Source organism: Euleptes europaea, chromosome 6 (genome assembly GCF_029931775.1).
Source record: "Euleptes europaea isolate rEulEur1 chromosome 6, rEulEur1.hap1, whole genome shotgun sequence".
Lineage (NCBI taxonomy): Eukaryota > Metazoa > Chordata > Lepidosauria > Squamata > Sphaerodactylidae > Euleptes > Euleptes europaea.
The window spans coordinates 23074114-23092220 of record NC_079317.1 but is presented as its reverse complement, the minus strand read 5'-3'; positions in this window follow the sequence as shown (position 1 = coordinate 23092220).

The window sequence follows — 18107 nt, the reverse complement described above, 5'->3', positions numbered from 1 at the left end:
GGAGGACATGCCTATGCAGATGTTTAAAGGGGCATGCCACAGTGGCAGAGCATAGGCTTTGCATGCAGAAAGTTCCAGCCTCAAGCTGAACGCCTACAATTTTTTTTAAAGGTCAAGTAGTTCTCAGTGAAAGTGCTTTTCCTGATATATAGACAGCTTTTGCTGGTTGGTTAGGTACTACTGAGTTAGACAAAACAATTCTTTGACTCAGTTAAAATTTTTACTACAGTGGAAATAAGTTGGAGGGTTACGATTGCCAACCTCCAGGTGGGGCCTGGAGATCTTCTGGAATTACAATTGACCGGCAGACCACAGAGATGAGTTTCCCTGGAGGAAATGGCAGCTTTAAAGGGTGGACTGTATAGCATTATACCCCACTGAGCTCCCTCCGCATTCCAAACCCCACCCTCTCCAGACTCCACCCCCAAATCTCCAAGAAATTCCCAACCCAGCTTTGGCGATCCTATGGGGGGGTGGGTAGGGTTGCCAACCTCCAGGTACTAGCTGGAGATCTCCTGCTATTACAACTGATCTCCAGCCGATAGCGATCAGTTCACCTGGAGAAAATGGCTGATTTGGCAATTGGACTCTATGGCATTGAAGTCCCTCCCCTCCCCAAACCTCAGGCTCCGCCCCCAAAACCTCCTGCCAATGGCGAAGAGGGACCTGGCAACCCAGGAGATATTGCGAATGGAGTAGGAAGAGGCTTTGGAAATGCTTTAGAAATGTCCCTCATCTTAGCCTCAACCATTTTATGACCTTTCAGGGGAACAATCAATCCGATTTATTCCTTTCCCTCTCTCCCCTTTAGCTTCTGTCAACATTCCATGCCTCCTACAGCATATTTATTTCTCACCAGGGTGGAAGTGTGAAGTTCTTTTATCTTTCCAGAGGTTGTCATATTTTTCTGCACATCTGGTGAGTCCCCTCCCCCTGAGTACGTAGAGTAGCCAATCTTGTCTGCAGGTGGCCCAGTTTTGCTGCTTTTTGTGACCGGCACAGGAAGACAGACATTCAGGTGGCACCTCTAATTGTGAAACAAACATATCCATTAAGTGGCATTTGCACATCTGCCTTCCACCGCCACAACCACACCATCAACAACAAATGTGCTATCTGGAACAAGAATAGCATTTTGCCAGGCAGTACAAAAATGGCACTTTTGATGACGGGGCGGGGGGATAACATCTCCACAGCAGAAGCACAGCTTGGAGCCCAGATGCATAATGGCCCAAGAACCAATGGCACTTTTTGAAAATGTGCAATATAGTGATTGTGAGGCCAGCATCCTGATCTGTTTATGCTGCAGTAGTATGATCACTAATTTAAGCCATTTGCTTGTGGCTGATACATTCTTCTATACTGGGCAGGCAGGACAAACTTGGCTCCCAGCTGCCCAGGGCCAGTTAGGAAAGCAAATCGCTCCTCCAAAATTTAAGAGAAGCCCTTCTGGCAAGGGCTGACACAGCGTTGTGTAAACACAGGGTTTTGCTTCTCGTTTGGCAGTGGTTAAAAGAGAAGAGCAGATGGCCCAAACAAAATACAGAACAGGGGAAAGAGACACACATCAGAAAGGGGTTGTAGATGATGCAAGGAAATACTCCCATCAATGGTTTTAGGAAGTGAGGACAGGGAGACGACAAAGAGGCCGGAGATGAAACTGGATTTAGTGACAGGTGTCCCAAAGAAACCTGGATGGCCCAGGCTAGCCCGATCTCATCAGATCTCAGAAGCTAAGCAGCATCTGCCCTGATTAGTACTTGCATGGGAAGACCACCAAGGAAGTCCAGGGTAGCTATTCAGAGGCAGGCAATGGCAAACCACCTCTGCTCATCTCTTGTCTTGACAACCCTGTAAGATTGCCATAAATCAGCTGCGACTTGATGGCACTCTAAACCACCACAGCCAGTACTGAGAGTGTCAGGCTGTGCACCAAGTTTGTAAACAGGGCACAGAAATAAGAAAGACATGGGAGAGTAAAGGGATTAAAATGGGTGTGTCTACATGGAGGCTCCCTGTGCCTCTGCTTCAGTTCTGCACGCCAGAAACAGAAATTCAAGATATTCTCTCAGAGCAGGATCAGGAAAACTATCTGCCCACTGGCATCTCTCTGTCACCTCTGCAGACTGCATCCCACCCTGGTGTTCTTCCAGTTACCGCCCCGGGTTTGTTTATTTATTTACTGAATCTATAGTCCACCTTTCTCACCGAGACTCAAGGCAGATTACAAAATGTAAAAATGCAACAGGAAAAGTACAAGACATACAATAAATGTTGTAATGAGACTGGATTGCCAAGTTAGAAAACAGTGTGATATATCTGTAAAAGCAAGGCATGGCCTAAAAGTGCAAAAACTGCGTTACTGAAATTAGACAACAGTGCATTCAAAACAAGAAATGCATGCCATAAACAGTGCGAACAACTACAGCCCTTTGTAAAAACATCCCTCTGCAACCTTTTACTACAGCCATGTTCCCTTTATAAAAATGTTGTCCTGAACAATTCCATTTTACACATGTAATTTTTTTTTTTGCTTTGCAGCCCCTTCAGCACACGCTCCTCCTTTTCTGGAATGAAAGCCTGTTTACTCCTCACAGAGACGGGCCCATGTAATAGCCAGTGAAACTATGTGGGCAGGATTCCCTGGCTGAAGTGTGCCAACAACACCATGTCTACTGTGAAAAGGCATCACGTGCCAGGTTGTAATAGTACTCAAGAGAACATGCCTTTTGCACATTAACTCTTCAGAGCCGCAAATCAAGACTCATCTAAAATGTGAACGGGTGCATCAGGAATACATTTAGATCCTGGTGATAAGCCTGAGAGCTGTACAAAACTCCTGGATGGAACATGTTCTTAACCTTCTAGGCACCACCTAGAAAGATTATATCGTTTAAATAATAAAGATGTCAAATGGGCCAACAAAGTGAAGATCTCAAAACAGCGCTTGTAAAACTAACTTCACTTTAGATCCCTATTTCTGCTTTGCATTCTTAATAAGACTGAGCCCCATTTACATAGGATCTTTCGAGCACTCAGAATACATCCTATTACTTCAGTGACATTTATTACATTGAGGCATCATTAACAACAACAACACCCCCCCCACAGCTTCTGTTTCTCTTCCTCTTTGATGTATTGAAGTCTGAACATGGCCAGCAGGGGATGTGGAATGGTATAGTCCATCCCGATCTCATCAGAGTTTGGAAGCTGGGTCGGTACTTGGAAGGGAGACCTCCAAGGAAGTCTCTGCAGAGGAAGGCGATGGCAAACCACCTCTGCTTAATCACTTCGGTTGAAAGCCCCTTCCGTTTAGCTGTGACTTGCTCAATAAAGCTAGAGACAGATGGATAAAGCCTTTTATTCAGGAATCTGTCTCTGAACTGGATAATCTGAGGGTTCTTTTAGCAGGGGTGGATTTTAATACTACATTGGCAGTCGCCAAATTAAAAAAATACTAATTTCCTTATGGGTTATTTAGATAGTTTCCTTTTTTCCCCTTTTTATTTTAGTCTCAGTGGGACATTGTTCAGGGCCAAATTGGCCACATGAACAATATCATTAAAGTAAAGAAAGCCCCTTGCTGGGGTCACCATAAGTTGGTTGTGACTTGACAACACTTTACACACACATAAGCATTTTCCCCCTGCACTGATCAAGCAGATGACAAAGCGCATTGTACCTCTGCATCCCGAGTTCCTTCTTTGCAACACCCTTCCCGCCTTCTGACAGGAATATAAGACCTCAGGGACAGCACATACTTACGGCCAGAGGTGTGAACCTTTTGGTAAGAGCTAAAGGGCTCTTGTCCCTTGGCTAACAACCTGTAGCCTTGAATGAGCTGGCCTGGTTGGATCTCAGAGTAGTCCTGAAGTTGTACTGAATTTTCTTTTAGTTGCTGGTTGTTAGCTTGTTTATTTTATGATAATGGGGAGAGGGCAAGCCACTTTGGTTTCCCAGCAAGGAAAAATATAGAAATATTTAAATAAATAAAATATGCCTAGGCCGAAAGCTTGGTGTACACATGAAGCAGAATAAGGTTGTAAAGTACGAACGGTTGCCTAACCTCATTTTGCACACTTGTCAGTTCGCTTTTCAGTTCCATTTGTCCATTCACATCTTTTTTTCTCTGTTCAGGTTATCAGCGCACACAAGCATTTGTGCACATTGATGGAATGCAGGACTGAAAAGGTATCCTGATACGGTCACATCGAGACTCGTTTTTATGTTGTGTTTCATCAATGGGCACATGCATTTCTGCTCATCGAGACCTTAGATGGGAAGGGGAAAGGATATGAATGAACAGAAATAAGCGCAAGTTATAGCAAACTGCACATGTGACTTCTGGAATGAATTTTAGACATTCTTCATGTTAAATTGGAAGGACAGTAGGGCATTACAAACCCTAATGGAATGCAAAAAAAAGAAAGAAAGAAATCTACCTCAAGGTGGGGAGGAGCAAGATTTTTTGCAGCTCCAAGGAGCTTCACCGCATATGAATGCGCAAATCTGCCTTATACGGAATCAGATGCTTGGCCCACCAAATATTGTCTACTCAGATTGGCAGCAGTTCTCCTGGGTCTCAAGCAAATGTCTTTCATGTCATGCACTACTGAATCTTTCACTGGAGATGCTGGGGATTGAACATGGCACCTTCAGCATGCCAAGCAGATGCTCTACTCCCAAGCCATGCCTTTCAACAGTTGCACCCCACACCCTCTGCAAAGCATCCTGGGGTGTGCAATGCAGGTTGCACAGTCCTCTACAGTTGACGTTTTCAGTCAAAACAATCCCAAACAGTAAACCTGGACGTTCTTCATCCACTTAGAAGACTAGAAATTCAGCACCTGAATCTCTGTCCAGCTTCTCCAGCAACCAAGGAGCAGGGAGCTCCCTTCTCCCCATGTCTACAGAAGATGCTTCCCTAAGATGAAACAGTTTACTGCACCCATGAAAAGTTGGTGATTTTATGCGAGACCAATAAGTAAGCAAGTAAGTAAACAAATAAATACATTTTATTTGCGGCAGGTATACCAGATAAAACAGGTAAAACACAAACTGACCACACAGAGTAGATGTTTACAACCAAGGCCAACAAAAGTAGGAATCACCCAGTTTTACAATTCCACCAATTAAGGATGTACATTAAGGCGACGCAGCTTCATTGCTACTGCACAATATTTTGCAACCTGGGTGGTGATTGGTGAGCTGTCTCCCAGCAGAAACCTTTTGGTCCATTCACCCTCATCACCAGAGCCCATTTCCCTAATCAAAGGGTCAATAATACTGAAGCCGGCTGACTTGTAGAGGGGACATCTAAAAAATACATGCTCCCCTGTGTTACACGGGCAAAGTCTCTCCACCAATAAGTCAACACCACAGTCGTTTTGCAGAGGAAGGCAATGGCAAACCACCTAATCGGTTAGTCTCTTGCCTTATTGGGTTTCCATTAGTCAACAGCGACTCGACGGCCCTTGACACACCCCATCGGACGTCGGTGGGGTTAACCTCTATGGCTTTGCCACTGGTTCAGCTAACAGCGGCAGTCAGAGCGAGAGTCGCTTTTATCCCCTCCTTTAACTGCGTGCTTCCGCAAGTCGCGTCGGTTAAAGCCCATCTGGACCCCCCCCCCTCCCGTAAGTTTCAAGTTGTTGGGGAAAGTTTGCTAGGACCGTCCGACATCCCATATCGACTCCCTCCCGGTCATTTCCACACCTCTGTGGGTGGCGGCCCCCCCCTTACACGTGCGCCGAGGACAGCGAACCTGCCCTCCCGAAAACGACCGTCGATCCTTCTGCGAAGAACTATAAATAAACCGCGGCCATGGAAGGTTTTGCCTTGGAGCTGCCACTCCTTAGATCAGTGGTTCCCAACCTTTTTTTGACCAGGGACCACTAGGACTTTTTTGTTCGGTGCAGGGACCCCAAGGTTCAAAATAAAAATTCTGAGAATTTGAAAATAAACTTTAATCATAACTGTTAGTTAAACATTAAACTTAGAATAATATTTGAAAATATATATTTTATAATAGAGAACTTTTAATTGGAAATATTAATTTATTATGGGTTTATAACTTTGTTCCGCGGACCTTAATTTAGCAGGGGTCCACGGACCCCTGGTTGGGAACCAGTGCCTTAGATGCACTTTCCCCCCATTCATATTCTCCAAACTCAACAATAAGCCCCCATGCAGAGTTTGGAGAATTTGGATGGGGGGAAATGTGCATCTATAGAGTGGCAAATCCAAGGCTATAACCTTCCATGAATAAATGGCCATAAGCCGTGAGAATGCCAGCGCAGGGCCCCTCCCTCCCTCCCCCGCCAACCCAGCGCCTTGATTAGTACGAGATGTTCTTCTTTAACTCGTCGGCACAGACACGGGGACCGCCCGTCCCGCGTCGGGAGCGTTCTCAAGTGACGCCCTCCCCGACGGAAAGGCGTCCCACCGAGCCGGCCGGGAAACAGAAAGCGAGCCCGGCCCGCGCGCCTGGAGAGGTGGCGACCGGTGCGCATCAGCGGCCACTTAGGCACTCGCGCCCTTTATGCAGGGGAGGTTTCGCCTTGGGGTGGCCACTCTTCAGATGCCCTTTCTCCCCACCCAAATTCTCCAAACTCACCAATCAGCCCCCCCGTGCAGAGGGTTGAGAATTCGGAGGGGGAAACGGCGCATCTAGAGCACTGGTGCCCAACCAGGGGTCCGTGGACCCCCAGGGGTCCGCGAGAACTAAAGGAAGGTCCGCGAAACAAAGTTATAAACCCATAATAAATTAATATTTTCAATTAAAAGTTCTCTATTCAATTAAAAGTTCTCTATTATAAATAAATAAATAAATAAATAAATATATATTCAAATATTATTCTAAGCTTAATGTTTAACTAACAGTTATGATTAAAGTTTATTTTCAAATTCTCGGAATTGTTATTTTGAGCCTTGGGGTCCCCGCACCGAACCAAAAAGCCCTAGTGGTCCCTGGTCAAAAAAAGGTTGGGAAGAGTGGCCAATCCAAGGCAAAACCTCCCGTGCATAAATGGCCTTATTGGGGAGCTTTCCGCCTGGCCTTGGCCCGTTGCCCCCATCCCAAGTCTCAAAACTCCCCCCTAAGCCCCCCCCCCGCCCCCCGGGGCCGAGTTCGGGGACTTCGGGTGGGGGACAGGGGCCTCGAGGGAGCGGCAGAGCCCCGGCGGAAAGAGACCTCCCGTGCGTAACTGGCACGGGCGGGGAAGAGAAGCGCGGCTGTGTTTCGGCCCCTTCCAGAGTCCCACTGCGGGACGGGCGCGGCTTAGGAGGCGGGGGGGGGGGGGCGCTCCCCCTTCTCCTCCGCCAGGCTGCCGGGCCCTGGGGGGGGGGAGTTCGGCGCCAGCGAAGGGGCCCCAGGCGCGGCGCCACCAACCCCCTGGAAGTGCCCCGGCGAGCCCCTGCGACGGGCGGACGGCCGCCCCCAGGCCCCGCGCCCCCTCCCCCTGGCGCTTACCTGGAGCAGGTGGCGTGGCATGGCATGGGGGCGGCGCAGCCCAGCGCCCCCGACGCCCGGCTGCGGCAGGGGGAGCGAGGAGGGCTGCAGGACCCGGGGCCGTCGCCGTCGCGTCGGAATCGATGGCGCTCGCGGAGGCTCCTCCTCCTCCTCCTCTCCGCCCCTTGCCCTCCGCCTCCTGCGGCGGCGGGGAGCCGCCGGACTCAGCGCCGCGGCCGCCCGGTCGCCGCTTCGGCGGGGCTCCGGGAAAGCCCGGCTGCTGGCTCGGGGTCGCCGGGGACGCGCGTCGGGAGGGAACGGGCCCTGGCGAGGATCCCCCCCCCCCTTAGGGGTCTCTATCTGCTCCGCGACGACGGGTGGGGGTGGAGTTGGGGGGGCATTGCTTGCAAACGGCGTGTTGTGCAAGCGCGTCGGGGACCGCTTAGCGGAACGAGGCTTATGCAATGGCAAGCCGGGTGGCGCAGCCGTCCGGGGGGGTGGGGGGGAGAGAATCAGGCAGTACAGTTTAATCCTCCCTCCCAAATTAATATATATAATATTATATATATATATATATATATATATATATATATATATATATATATATATATATATATATATATATATATATATATATATATATATATATATATATATACACTATTATTATATAATAGTATATAATAATATATAATAATTTAATTGCATACATTGGATATATGCCCTGACCTGGAGGGCCCAGGCTAGCCTGATCTCGTCAGATCTCAGAAGCTAAGCAGGGTCAGCCCTGGTTAGTATTTGGATGGGAGACCGCCAAGGAAGTCCAGGGTTGCTGTGCAGAGGAAGGCACTGGCAAACCACCTCTGTGAGTCTCTTGCCATGAAAACCCCCAAAGGGGTCGCCTTAAGTCGGCTGCGACTTGACGGCACTTTACACACACACACTCATTGGGGAGATATATATATATATATATATATATATATATATATAATATTGCATACATTGGATATATATATAATTTAATATCGGAAACATTGGATATATTATAAATATTATAATATAATATATTATAGAAGCTAAGCAGGGTCAGCCCTGGTTAGTATTTGGATGGGATACCACCAAGGAAGTCCAGGGTTGCTGGGGAGAGGAAGGCACTGGCGAACCACCTCTGATAGTCCATTGCCATGAAAACCCCAAAACAAGGTCACCATAAGTCGGCTGCGACTTGACGGCAGTTCACACACACACACAATATTGGATACACTGGTGCCCTTTCCTGCCCATGCCCTCCCCCCCCCATCTTTCTTCCGCAATAAATTTATGCGAGATTGCTGTGTGTGAGTGTGTGTGAGAGAGTGAAGTCGCTGGCGATTTATGGCGACCCCTTATGGGGTTTTCAAGGCAAGAGACTAAATGGAGATAACTTTGATACTTCTTGCAGGACAATGAGTCAGCTCAAACCTAACCCCTTTCTGACTATGTATTGCTCTTCCTGCACACTTGACACGGAGAGACACTGTCCTTCGGTGTTACTCCTCGGAAGATGCCGGCCACAGCTGCGGTCGAAACGTCAGGAAAGAAAATACCGAGACCACGGTCACGCAGCCCGGATAACCTACAAGAACCAATGAACTCTGACCGTGAAAGCCTTCGACAATATTTTAAACTGAGATAGTTTGCCAGGGCCTTCCCTCTGCATAGCAGCCCTGGTATGCAAGATTAAAGGTAGTCCCCTGTGCAAGCATTGGGTCATTCCTGACCCATGGGGTGACATCACATCCCAGCGTTTCCTAGGCAGCCTTTGTTTGCGGGGTGGTTTGCCAGTGCCTTCCCCCGTCGTCTGTTCTTTACCCCCAGCAAGCTGGGTACTCATTTGACCGACCACGGAAGGATGGAAGGCTGAGTCAACCTTGAGCCGGCTACCTGAAACCGACTTCCGTCGGGATCGAACTCGGGTGGTGAGCAGAGCTTTTGACTACAGTACTGCAGATTAGCACTCTGGGCCAATGGGTGGTTTTAAAAACAAAACTCCTTGGAGATGTAGGGCTCAGTTCAGCCTTTAGGAGACCGCTTTGTTTGTTGGCCTTGAGGGAGTTGCTTTGCAAGGGCAGCATTGGGGGTATATTGTTTCACCTTTGATGGTAAGGGGGCTAAGTTTGAGGGGAAAGCATGCTAACCATGATCTTCACCCATCCATATCATTATGTGAAAAGGGGCAACACGTGTGTTTTACATGCAACTGTTTCAAAACTTCTTGCTTCTGTCTTCATAAAAGCCCTCTCTGCCTTTGAACAAACCTCCAGCTTTATTTGAAGATATGGTTCAAGGGGGTAGTCCTGTTGTTCTGCAGTAGAAGAGCAAGATTTGACTCCAGTAGCACCTTAAAGGTCAACAAGATTTCCAGGGTATAACCTTCCAATGTTATATGTCAAGTGGCAGCAATGCCCTTGCACTCTATACATCGGAGAAGCAGGTCAGGCCCTATCCAAATGAATAAATGGACATACATCTACATTAAAAATCACAACACTCAAAAACTAATGGGAGAAGATTTGAATCTTCCAGGACGTTCCGTTGCTGATCTAAGAGTGGCAGTCCCCAAACAGAAAAATTTCAAGGGGAGATTACGTGATCATTCACAGATTCAGAACAATGATCCCCACCCCCCCAAGGCTGAATACGGACATAGGATGCTAATCTCACCATAGATGCTTGTTTTCTGCTTCTAACCATTTCTCTGGGAAGGAAGGTGTCATGGTATACCCCAGTCTTGTCAGATCGCGGAAGCAGGGTCAATACTTGGAAGGGAGACCACATAGGAAGACTGCAGAGGAAGGCAACAGCAGATCACCTCTACTTCTCACTTGCCTTGAAAGCCCCTTGCTGGGGACACCATAAATTGGCTGCGACTTAAGGGCACTTTACACACACACGCATTCCCCCCCCCCCATGCACTGATCAAACTGATTACAAGGCGCATCGTACCTCTGCATCCTGAGTTCCTTCTTTACAACACCCTTCCCACCTTCTGACAGGAATGTAAGAACTCAGGGATCTCAATTTCTACTTGTATCTGTAAGGTTGCCATCCAGGTACTAGCTGGAGATCTCCTGCTATGACGACTGATCTCCAACCGACAGAGATCAGTCCACCTGGAGAAAATTGCCGCTTTGGCAATTGGATTCTATGGCATTGAAGTCCCTCCCCTCCCCAAACCCTGCCCTCCTCAGGCTCCACCCCAAAAACATCCCGCTGGTGGCAAAGTGGGACCTGGCAACCCTATGTATCTGATGAAGGGAGCTTTGACTCTCGAAAGCTCATACCCTGGGTTATCTTGTAAGCCTTTAAGGTGCTGCTGGACTGGAATCTTGCTCTTCCAGCTGCATCTGAATCACTTATTTACACAGCTATCTCTGCCTGTGACCTCTCTCCTCTGCTCAGGACCAACCAAAGAGAAACAGAAAGCCCTTGACTAATCCCTGGCAGTACAACATAAATCAGGCTTTTCCATACTGCTACAAGGTATATAGCATTGATTCCGTTAGATTTTTAAAGGGACGTGTTTTGTGCAAACCAAAGGGTATCTGAAGAAGTGAGCTGTGGTTCACGAAAGCTCATACGAAAGCCAGACATTTTTGTTAGTCTTTAAGGTGCTTCTGGTCACTTGCTCTTTTCTACTGCCAAAGATATACAGACGTGGGAAATATGCAGGGTGCCCCTTTTCGCATAACTACTACAAATATCAGAAGTCTGAACACAAGGACCCCCCATGCCATACACGCACATTGTCTGATGTGTCATGATTTTTTTAAAATTCTGCAGTGGCATAAACAGACCAGCCTGGGGCAAAGGCCATGGAAAACAGTACCAGTCTCTTTCCCCTTCCCCTAGGTTTTGGTCCTGAGTGGCTCCAGATGATAACCTGGTTCTGTGTAGTGATTTTTTGTTTTTTAGTTCCACTGTTTGTCCAAGAAACTCCAAACGGGGTGCACTTTCCTCCTTTCCTTGCAGTAGCCTCATTAAAGTAGCCCGGAATGGTTTCTTTACTCAGTTCAACGCCAGTGCCCACAGAACCTTGCTCCCTCCGCAAGGCGAATGGTTTATGAACTCAAGCCTCCCAGATACTTGTCCAGCACGCTTATCACCACTGCACCACACTGACTCCCAGTCACTGTATGCAAAGGACTCCGTTGCTACACCCATCAGGCAATTTTCTCCGCACTCCATAGAATCATAGAGTTGGAAGGGACCACCAGGGTCATCTAGTCCAACCCCCTGCACAATGCAGAAAAACACAACTACCTCCCCCCCACACCCCCAGTGACCCCTACTCCATGCCCAGAAGATGACCAGGATGTCCTCCCTCTCATGATCTGCCTAAGGTCACAGAATCAACATTGCTGACTGTCGCAAGAATTTTTTGTATTGAACATTAGTTTATATTAAATATATTAGTTTATATTAAATGAGTTTGGGTTAAGAAAAACCAATTTTATTGATCTATAAGCTTACATTAACCTATAGCTTAGAAAGACCTAACTTTTAGTTGACCCTAGTTCCAATTAGGACTCTGACCTAAAAGGTCAGGGGAAATCACAGTGCTTAGAGTTAATCATCCACAACACATCAGATGCCCCAAATTTATGTTTATAATAGCAAGGTCATTAAAGCAGACAACAAATTATCTGTTCACGTAAGGGGGAGATTGTTTTGGTACATTGACTGATGGACAGGACAATCAGTAATCAGACCCGGACACTGAAAGAATTATTATGGAACACGAGATCTTCCAAACAACTTATAGCCATGATTTGTGAAAACTCATATCCTGAAGAATTTGGCAGGAGGGGGCCCTTCTTGAAACCCTTTCTCATGGTCCAACCTATAAAAGGCTGGTCCAGAGGCCCAGTCCTTTGTCCTTCCTAGGGTGTGGAATGACCCTTTCTTTCATCTCTGTCTTTCAGTGGAATGACCTCAGAGCGCTCTGGTAACTGTTTGTTAGTGTGTCAATGTTTTTGTGGATCCGTTACTTTCTGTCTTGTATATTTACCAAAGTATTGCTCTTTTTTCCTGCCTTATATATTTTCTTGTAAGCTTAATAAACCTGTATGTCTTACTGATGTATGTCTAGTGTGGTGTGTGAGAATGGTGTGCTAAGGAAGTGAGAGGCTTGTCCTCCTTATCTCATTCTCTGGGCTAAGCTTTGGTAAGTAGGCTAACAGAGAATCCCCATTTACACCAAGAATCAAGGGAGAGGGGAAAATTCGTGCAACACTGACAGATGGCCATCTAGCCTCTGCTTAAAAACCTCCAGGGAAGGAGAGCTCACCACCTCCCAAGGAAGCCTGTTCAACTGAGGAACCACTCTAACTGTTAGAAAATTCTTCCTAATGTGTAGACGGAAACTCTTTTGATTTAAAATGCAAAGCTGTCTTTCTTAGTCTTTGTGGTTGCGCGCAGGAAACCCCCTGCCCATGTGGTGAGCTGCTGCAACGAACAGCTAATGAGAGGCCAGGCTGTAACGCTGAGACTGGGAGTAGGGGCGAGAAAGTAGAAGGCTCACCAGACACAGCAGCTCAGACCCCGCTGAGTCCTATGGAAGGATTTTTAAGCAGCCTGGCCTCTCTGTGGTGACAAGAAGGGGTACAACTGGCCCTCAGAGACAAATATGCAATCCGTTGCTAAAAATCAAATTCCCTTCCACAGGACTGTAAGGTAGTAAATGTACCACCAATTTTAAAAAAGAGATATAGGATTTTGCAGGCCAGGTAACCAACATCTATTCTGGGTAAATTCGTGGAAGCTGCTACTAAGGATAGAATTACTCAGTGTAGGGAGGAATAAGCCTTCCTGAGGAGGAACCAGCATGGCTTCTGTAAATGGAGGTCTTGTTTCAACAACTTTTAGAGGGCTTTCAGAGGGCTTTAACAAGCACTCGGACACTCTTGTAACGTTGTATATTAGGGATGCCAACTCTGGGACATGAAATTCCGAAGATGGGGGTGGAACCTGGGGAGGGCAGGGTTTGGGGAGGGAACTCAGCAGGTTCATAATGCCATGGAGTACATCCTCCAAAGCAGGCATTTTCTCCATGATCTCTATGGTCTGTAGATCAGTTGTAATTCCAGATCTACAGGACCCACCTTATAATACATGAACAACTATTTCATATGCATGGACTTCAAAAGAACTTTTGACAAAGTTTGTACTCAACGGCTCATGAGCTTAATCCAGAATAGATGTTTCCGTAGGCCAAGGACTTCCACCCGTGCAGCCTGATTTGTCAGCCTTTCCCTGCTTCCATGGCAGCCTCTAAATCCTAGGGGTCCTCTGGCCCCCAGGAACTGGATTTCAGTAGGGATCTTGGTATGCCATGGTTAGGGGGAGGCAGAAAAAGCATGCTCTGTAGGTGGAAGTCCTTGTACCTGCAGAAATGTTACTAGGGGCCCAACCCATCTAATAAGAGGGCAGGCCATCTTGTGGATTAGAAACTCATTAAATGACAGCTAAATTCAAGTCCAGTAGCACCTCAGAGACCAACAGGGTTTTCAGGATATGAGCTTTCGAGAGTTAAAGCTTCCCTTCATCTGACAAAGGGAGCTCTTACTCTCAGAAGCTCATATCCTGAAAATCTTGGACTTGAATCGAGCTGTTCTACTGCAGACCAACACGGTTGCTCTCTGAAACTACCACTATCATTAGTTCAGAGAAGGAGTTACTAAGGGGAAACATGGAACACATTTATAAAATTAAGCATATAGTTGAGAAAAATGGAAAGAATTTTTCTCCCTCTCCCATAATGCAAGAATTCATGGGCACCCGATGGTTGAGGGCAACGACGGTTTCCACCTTGGCTGGCCTCCCTTACCTCCCTCTCTTTCTTCCCTTCTCTTTTCCACTCTGCTTTCTTAACTTTCATTGTTATGTTATATATCTTCCCTCCCCTATTGAGACTGTTTTCCTTATCCCTCACACTGTTATAGCCTTGCCACTGGAACTGATTATGGGCGCCAGTAGAACTTTAAAATGGTGAGAATTTAATTGGCACTGTAAATGTTTTAAACTGTGCTATCAATTGTAAGCTGCCCCAAGCCCGACATTACCAGGGAGGGGCAGGATACAAATCAAATCAAACACAAACAAACAATGAAGTCGATGGTCCATAGATACAGGGCAAGCAAAAGAAAGTATATAATACTAAGAAGTTGGCCAATGTGTGAATAACAATGCTGGATAACTATTAGGATACAACACAGCTTCTCTTACGTTCTTATCAAACCTAAAGTTCGTAAAGCAATTACAAATGGACGTCTAACATGAAGAAAAACTCAACTAGCAAGAAAACATTAAATATTTATTTTACAAATAATCATTATGCAACAGTTACCATAGAATCACAGAATCATAGAGTTGGAAGGGGCCATACAGGCCATCTAGTCCAACCCCCTGCTCAATGCAGGATCAGCCTAAAGAGCATCCCTGACAAATGTTCGTTCAGCTGCTGCTTGAAGACTGCCAGTGAGGAGGAGCTCAACACCTCCCTCGACAGCCGATTCCATTACTGAACCACTGTAAAAAAAATTTCCAATATCCAGCTGGTACCTGTCTGCCTGTAATTTATTTATTTGGACATGTATCCTGCCCTCAATCCCTGGCCAAGGCCGGGCTCAGGGCGGGTAACAGCAAAACAACAACAAGTACAATAAAACCATAAAGCATCTTCCATTAAAACCACACAACACTATGAATGAATAGAAGGAGATGGTGCTTACTTAAGCATAGCAGCCACTGAGGGCCTGGCAGAGCAGTCAGTTTGAATGGTGTGCTCTAAATCAGAAGTAAAAGCCTAAAACTGAGACAAACAGAACAGTTACTTTTCCAGGTTCAATATCACCAGTGGTGAGATGCGGATGATTGTGACCAGTTAATGGCCCTGCTGCTCATTTCACAACCATTATCTGCAAACAGATCAAGAACGGCACCACCCAATCATGTCTCTGAAGTGGTCCTAGTTTAAATAGATCTTCACAGATTAAAAACAGTAAAAATCTCTTAAATCTATTATACCGTGCAAGCCACTGGCGTAGAATTGGTGTAAGTCGTTCCTTTTTTCCCCATAGAGCCCTGAGAATTGTAGTTTCATGAGAAGGGGTGGCATGAATTCTCAGCATCCTTACTAAACAGTTCCCATTATTCTCTTGGGGTGTTAGAAAACACAAATTGGTCAGATGCCCTAAGTCTTAAATATAGCAAATAATATATCTATACCTTTGCCAAAGAAGTGTTGTAACATCCAGGTTCATCATTGTGGAATCAAACAGAAGAAAGGGATTTTGTGAAAAAGAAGGCATATGTGTCTTTTATCCAATTTACTTGAAGATGTAATCGTTTTCTGGATTTTTAGCCTACTCTGTTCCAGAGGCTTAGATGGAGTGACAATAAATTACAAATACCGGCTCAAAACATCCTACCAAATCAGTTTATTGCAGCTAAACCATTCATGCTAAAACACCATCTGCTTGTAGGCTTAGCCCCAGCTGTTGAAGGAATCTTTGCCAATGCTAAAAGATCTCTCAGAAGATGCTTTGCCAGACTTCTCAAGCATAGGTATTACCCCAGTTCGAAAGCCTTTTGACTCTTCAAAGAGTCAGGAACAGTGGGCCTCACTGCCCCATCTGGAACCAACAGCCCGGCCAAGAAAAAATTCATACCATCTATTGAAGTGGCCTTTATCAAGAGAATTTACCAGTTGCCTCTGCTGACAACTGCAGCGCTCATGTGTCTTAAGGAACAGGGGGTGCATTAAAGCATCATGAAGCTGCAGGAATTGGGTGGTTTGTCTGTCTAACCGGTGCCATCTAGTCAACTCTGACTAGCAGCAATTCTTTACAGTCTCAAGCAAAGAATAGGTTTTGCTTCCCTTGCTTCCTACTTAGTGGAGATGCCAGGGGCTGAATGCATCATGCTATGTATTCAATGTTCGCTCCTATCAAAGGTCTAGGGACACTCCCCCAGGCCTGTCTTCCCACGGGTCTCTCCGACTTTTTTCTTGAGAGTCTGCCTATCAGCCAATCTTAATCTCGCAGAGCAGCTGTCGGGACTTTAAATAGTGACATGGCCGCACGTCGCACGGGGCACATGAATAAAACACCATATTGCAAGCATATTGTAGTCGCCACCCCCCAACATATTATGAGGAAGCAAACAGTAGCTGTGCTACATTCATTTTGGCTGCAAGATGGTAGGACAGGAAATCTTCCTAATTAAGAAAAGCCCCATTTCTTGACTGGATGCCCGTTCTCTTTTGCAAGATTTGACGATTCCGTAAAAGGATGTACCAGCAAAATAAAACAGGAGCCCAGTGGCGTGTGACAGGCTAAACAAAACTTAGTCCAGCATCAGCTTTTGCAAGTTAAAGCTGACTTCATAAAATATGTGGAGTTTACATCCTTGGCAGTTACTTACACTTAACATTTATACTTTCAACTCTTAAGGGTGTATGTACACTCCACGCCTCTGATGAAGTGAGTTCTGACTCAGAAAAGCAAGACTAAGTTTTGTTCATCTTCAAGGAATGCTGGACTCCTGTTTTATCATATGAGAAGGTCACTGAGCAGCAAGTGCAAGGAGGAACCTGAAGCAGTGCAGGGTTTAGCTCAATTCCGCAGGGCTTGTGAGACAGATGTTCTGCCAGGCATATGGTTGAGGCAGTGATGTTTCCATCAATAACCATCCTACCAATAACTGTCCTACCAAGGGGAGGAGCTGTGGTTCAGTGATAGAGCATCTGCTTGGCATGCAGAAGGTCCCAGGTTCAGTCCCCAGCATCTCCAGTTGCAAGGGACTAGGCAAGTAGGTGATGTGAAAGACCTCAGCCTGAGATCCTGGAGAGCCGCTGCCGGTCTGAGTAGACAATACTTTGATGGACCAAGGGTCTGATTCATGTGTTCAATAGGTTGGCCCACCTTTCTCCAGCTTCTGTGCTTTAATCTGCTATCTTTGGGCCCTCAGCCTACAATCTATAAAGGGCTCCTCACCTTTATAATTCTGTGGTAAAAGGTATAAGTTGGACAGCCATTTTAACCTGTTGTACGAGCTGTAAATTGTACTTTGATGTTTTAATATATTGTGTGCATATATTGTTGGAAGCCGGCCTGAGCCCATTTTAGGATGGGAAGGGGTGGGGTATACATTGAATAAAAAAATATATCTGGGGATGCCTTATTAACTGATTGGCACTTATGCTTCTTGGCAGCACCTTACTGTGCTATAAAGAGATATAACAAATACTTAATCCACTTTTATGGGAAAGTAGTGTGCTGTCTGCCCTGACCTGGATGGCCCAGGCTAGCCTGATCTTGTCAGATCTCAGAAGCTAAGCAGGGTCAGCCCTAGTTAGTACTTGGATGGGAGACAACCAAGGAATACCAGGGTCACTATGCAGAGGAAGGCAATGGCAAACCACCTCTGTTCGTCTCTTGCCTTGAAAACCGTACTGGGTTGTCATAAGCCGGCTGCGACTTGACGGCACTTTACACAGTGTGCTGTCTGAACTGGTTGCCAAGACAGATAAGCACATCAGAGAATGCTCTGCTTGTGCGGTTTTGCTTTAAGCCTTTTTTAAAAAGATTTTATTTTCCTTGTAAATAAAAGAAAC